Source organism: Chamaea fasciata, unplaced genomic scaffold (assembly GCF_029207755.1).
Source record: "Chamaea fasciata isolate MVZ Bird 193981 ecotype frontalis unplaced genomic scaffold, bChaFas1.0.hap1 SCAF_26, whole genome shotgun sequence".
In the NCBI taxonomy this organism is placed as follows: domain Eukaryota; kingdom Metazoa; phylum Chordata; class Aves; order Passeriformes; family Sylviidae; genus Chamaea; species Chamaea fasciata.
The window spans coordinates 1,147,622-1,153,140 of record NW_027094111.1 but is presented as its reverse complement, the minus strand read 5'-3'; positions in this window follow the sequence as shown (position 1 = coordinate 1,153,140).

Sequence of the window (5,519 nt, the reverse complement as noted above, 5' to 3'; positions counted from 1 at the left end):
TGTGAGCAGGGTGGCTCTGGGAGAGGTGTTCCCTTTGTTCCTTGGGACAAATGTCCTTCCTGCCAGGCGTGGACTTTGCCCAAAGAACCTCCTGGAAGGCTCGGGGGGTTTGGGATGCACAGCTCCACCCCACGGGCAGAGCAGAGATGTGAAACTTCAGGTGGTGCCCAGCTGGACAGGAGTGGTTTTGGCTTTGTGAGGGTGACAGTCCTGCCCCAAACTGGGATGGATTGTCAGGTGCCTGCTCTGGTGGAATCAGAGAATCATGGAATGGTTTGGGGTGGAAAGGACCTTAAAGATGATCTATGGGCAGGGACACCTTCCACTATCCCAGACTGCTCATCCTTGGACACTCCCAGGGATCCAGGGGCAGCTTCTCTGAACAGCCTGTGCCAGGGCCTCCCCACCCTCACAGGGCAGAATTGTTTCCTAATATGGCTTTGGATCAAGCCAGCCCGGAGATAAAGAGGTTTTGTGTTGGATTTGGGGTTTTTTGTGGATGTCTTTCTCTCTGATGCTGGGCTGTACCTCAGAGAGAACACAGAGCATCCTGGTGTCATTGCTGTGACTGGACTGATCCCTGCAGATCCATGGGAGGGTGCCTGGGAGCTGGGAGGGAGCTGCTGTTTCCCTTTTCCCCACACACAAACACACAGGCAGCACCTCTGCCTTTCCTTCCCCGGGTCCCTCAGCCCATTAAAAACCCACAGCAAACAGAGTTTCTGCCATTTCAGCTCCCTGAATCCCAGCTGGGATATAAAGGACAGGGTTCATTAGGGGAGCCCTCAGCTACCAGCAACTTCCAGGCTTTTCAGACGCTGGGAATCCAGCAGGAAACCTCGGTGGTGGCATTTGATTGCTGCTGCAGGGGCGTGTGGCTGATTTAACCACTTCATCAACCTCAGCCAGGCGAAGCTGGGGTTGTTATTTTGGGAGAAGCAGGTTGTGCAGTGCTTTTTTTCTTCACCAAATCTCCTTATCAGCCCAGGTGTTTGAATCACCTGGGGACTAACCTTAAAAGAAAACAGTCAATACCTGAATTTATTTACTCTCAAGGAACTTCTATACATAAAGGTGGGGAAATATAGATTTTAATCAGGCTCACAAAACTGTTTTGATTTTTTGTTGTTTTTTTTTTTTTTCTCTTTCCCAAATAACCTTTGAAACCAGGAATGCAGTGGATTTGGGGTTTTTATTCAAGACCTCCTTGTGTGTGTGCATCTGCACAGTGCTGCCATGGGAAGGTTTCCCGGCACTCAGACCCAGCTCCACCTCTGCCTCTTTATCCTTTCCAGGTCTCTTCCTGCAGAAGGGAGAAGCCCAAATCTTTGTTTCCTGATGCTCACAGCAGAGGACAGGCTGACATCTGAATCGGGAATGTAGGGCAGCGAGAAACCCGGGCAGAGCACGGCAAACAGCCTCCTGCTGAAAGGGGAGAGTCAGGCATTCAGTTACTCCCGTCGTGTGTGTGGTCCTGGGAGCCAACTTTCCTTTCCCTCCTCGGGTATCACCTCCGAAGGCACGGAGGTGACAAGCCCTTCCACTTCCCCCGTGTTCCAAAGGAAGCGAGGTGAAAACTCTGCCTGTGTCAGCATTCCCAAAAAGCTGCCCCCGGTGGCTCCGTGGAGGGACGCGGGGCAGAGGGAAACCTGCAGACAATGCCGGCTTTGTCCCCTCCCTGCTTCTCGGGCGCCCTGAGATGCTGAGTCCAAACATTTCACCACAAAATGCATTAATTACCATCCAGCTCCCCGGGGAAAGGACCATATGCCAGTAACCAGGGGAAACAAAAAAAGGAAGAAGCACGGAAAGGCCGCAGATTGTTAAATGACTCCAAGTGCAGTTACTGCCACTGAAAGTTCCTGATGAACGTTTCCTAGAAGCTTTGAGTTCTCCAACCTCTGCTCTGTGCTCAGAGCTGACTTGGACCAGGGAACAGAGGAGTGACCCAGAAACTGTGGGATGAAGTCACCTTCCCACATAATGACACGGGATGTGTCCTGTGCTGCTGCAACTGCCTCAGCCCACAGCACAGAGCTGTTTTCCACGGATTTCTCCCCAGTGGCAGCTGTGAGCTCTGGGGCCGACTCCATGCCTGTCCTCAGCTGCTCACTGCAGCTAATCCTAAAGTTTGGCAGCCAACCCGGAGGAAAATGAGCCATCTAGGGACAGCTGGTTGGGAATCACGGCAAACTGCAAACAGTCTGACACCGGCAGAAGTTGGATTTCCCCCGCAATCCTGGGAAATCTGGCGGGCTCCCGCCCTCCCAGCAGCTCCAAACCAAGCTCTGCTCGATGTGGAGGAAATAAGAGGAACGAGCCATAGCAAATTCACCCTCCCAGGAGGCAGGTGATGGATGGAAATCCCTCTGGATGGGAGGGAGGAACGTGGAGCTCCTGGGTTACTCTAGGGGGGCAGGAGCTCAGCCGAGCATCTGTGACACCAGGGCTGGGCCTGCAGTGGCTGCATCCCAGCCCAGGATCCCGAATTAGCTGTGGAATGGGAATGCTGGTATGTATAGCCAGGGTGTGTCAGGGCTGCCTTTCCTTTAATAGGTGTCCCTGGGCAGGTTCTCATCCCAGCTGTGTCCAGCTTGGCTTGCAGGAGCTCTGATGAACCCCACAGTCAGGACAGGCTCCTGCTCCCAGCCACAGCCAGCACGGGATGCTCTCCTTCCCAAACCTCCTCAGCATCTTTCTCCTCACAGCAGTTTTGTTATAATTGAAAAAATGGGATGTTCACACGTGTGTCCCACTGAGTGACAACATGACCCGTGTGCTGAGCTCCTCCCGTGGCGGAAAAATTCCCCGTGGAAATAAAAAGCCATTTTTGAGCCCCGGGGTCAGCGTGGCAGCAGATTCCACCAGAGGAACACGCACAGCCAGGGCAGGAGAGGGCCTGCTTTGATATCTTTAACATCTGAAGCCTCCAGTTACAAAAGCATTTGGAAAGCTGGAGATGGAAAAACTGCCGCAGGAAAGGCCAAAAATGCCGGAGAAGTGAAACAACCCCACGTCGTTTTGCTGCTCTGCCAAATGGGAACGAAGCTCCTGAATGCAGCATAAAATAATATTGAGGGAGTGCCCCACTGAGCACACGTGGGGGGCCAGGATTGCTTTGTTCCCACTCGGTGGCACGGTGCAAATTTAGCTTTGGGTAAGTCACTGAACTTTCCTGACTCATTCCTCACTGCTGTTAAAGGTGGGTGATGCTCATTTCCCTATGGATTGTTAGGAGCACTGGTGATTTATTATGTAAAGCGTGGACAAATTAATTCTAAGTGTTGTAAAGAAGAAATAAATAAACCCAGAATAATACAAGCAGCAATTACTGAAGGAGGAAAGGATCAAGAGCTTTCAGACTGTGCACTGTTCGAGGTTCCATTTGAACGGGGAGCACGAGGGGTTTGGTAAGTGGCAGCTGGAAACCAGGAAAATGTCATCTGAAAGTGAAATAATTGAAAAGATATTAAAGCAGAGCCAGGGCTGCTGCAGCTGGGTATAAATTAAATAAAGCTATTAGCTGCTCTGCGAGATACCAGCAGGGGAGAGCTTTTGTTAGAGCAGAAATGTGGCAGTGGTGAGGGAAAAACAGCCCTGGCAGCTCCTTTGTGGGGCTGGGAAACATAAAAAGGCCCCGAGTGCCTCACAGACCTCAAATTTGTTGCTCTACACCCACCTTTGTGGGCGCCATGGGAGAGCTGCTGCTTTGTGCTAAACCACTGCCTCTTCTCCAGCAGGTGGGTCTGTGCTGTGGGGAGCCCTGGGAAGTTCTGCAAGTTGGACAAAACGCTGGGATTTTAAACTTTTTCGTGAAAAGGGAGGCTCAGGGGGAGTACCTGGCTCAGCGTTCCTTGTCCTGGAATAAGGACGGAGCTCCTGCCTTTCCCAGCAGACAGAGGATCCAACTTTCCTCTGCCCCTCGTTAAACCAGTCCCTGAATCCACATTTGGTCCCAACTGGTGCAAATTTCTTACGCTGCCATGCAAAGCCAGATGCTTGTGGAGTCTCCAGGACAGCCCCATTTAAAGGAAACTTTTTTCCTTCCCTTCTGCTGGAACTCACGTTCCAACAACAACAGCAACAGTGGGACAGTGTCCTTCGTGGTAAAGGCTGCAATTAATTAATGGGTAATTACCAAGGGAGGTTCCTGGCCGGGGCTGGACCGCACAGCCCCACATCAGTTCGGTTCCAGTGACACATGGATTTCCAGCCCAGACTGTCCCACCCCATGAATCAGCGAGATTCCTTGGACTCTAAACCAACCAGGGATGGATATTCCACTGGCTCCCGGGGAGCTGGGGCCGTCCAGAAGCTGCAGGAAAAAGGAATGAAAAGGACTTTGTCACATCGATGACCCAGCCCTCTCAGCTCCGGAGAGGGGCTTGCAGCAGTTTTTCCAGCTCCAGATGAATTCAAGGGCATTCAAAGCTGACATTTGCGTAAAGACATCCGGTTATGCAGCAGCCGGGGCAGCGAACGCCTGCAGAGACAGGAGGTTTTGTTATTACCCTCGGTAACCATCCATCCCATGCGGAGCCATCCCGGGCCGCATTTGGGTACAAATTACAGGGAGGCTCCTCCCGGGTCACAGACGGCATTGAAGTCACTCCGTGTCACCTCGGGGGGTTCCTGCCCTGGGAACGGCTCTGCCGAGACGCTCAGGTGCAGCTCCACTCAGACTTGTATTAAAAATAGGAGTCTGGGCTTCCAAAAGGAAAGCGACGGCTGGGAGCGAGGGCGGGAGGCGCCGGGGCATGAAAGGCGCTCCGCTGCCGAGGGCTGGGCTCCGCAGGCGTGAAGCCGCATGGGGAAAATGTGATCACAGGCTCTGCTCTTTTGGTGGAAAGGCTGGAAAAAGCGCGCTTTGCTCTCCTCCAGTTCTCACGCACATTTCTTTTTTGTCCGGCTCCTCAGTCCCTGACCTTAATAGCGAGGGGAAAATTAGGCTGGAGACTCAGTTGCCTCTTGGGATGGATTTTTCCCCCTGACAGGAAAGGAGCCGTTCGTGCCGCTCTGGTGTGGCGGGTCTACGAGGGGGAACTTTCTAGATTTTAAGTTTTTCACTTGAGGGTGAGGCGGGCTGAGCAGACAGCGGGGACACACGTACCTCGAGCCCCTCCCCGGGGCTGTGGCCCCGCCAAGGCCGCTCCCAAACGTTGTCACCGAGCACGGCACCGGCAGCGGGCGGTGTCTCACGCCCGGGGCTGACACGGGAGCGTCCCCGCGGCCACGAACGGGACCGTGGAGACCCCAAATCCCTGAGGGGACTCCGCGATCGCCATGGCCGGAGCCGCCCCCCCAGCACTGTCCCCTCACGGCGGCCACGCCCCCTCACAGAGACCACACCCCCTCAGCGCTGCTCGGCATTGTCCCCTCGCAGCGGCCACGCCCCTCTGCACAAACCACGCCCCCTACACTCTTGTCCTGCCCCCTGCCGGGGCCCCGCCCACCCCCGCGCGGCCCCGGCGGGCTCCGGGCGCGGGGCGGGGCCGGCCTCAGTCGCGCGCAGGGCGGGT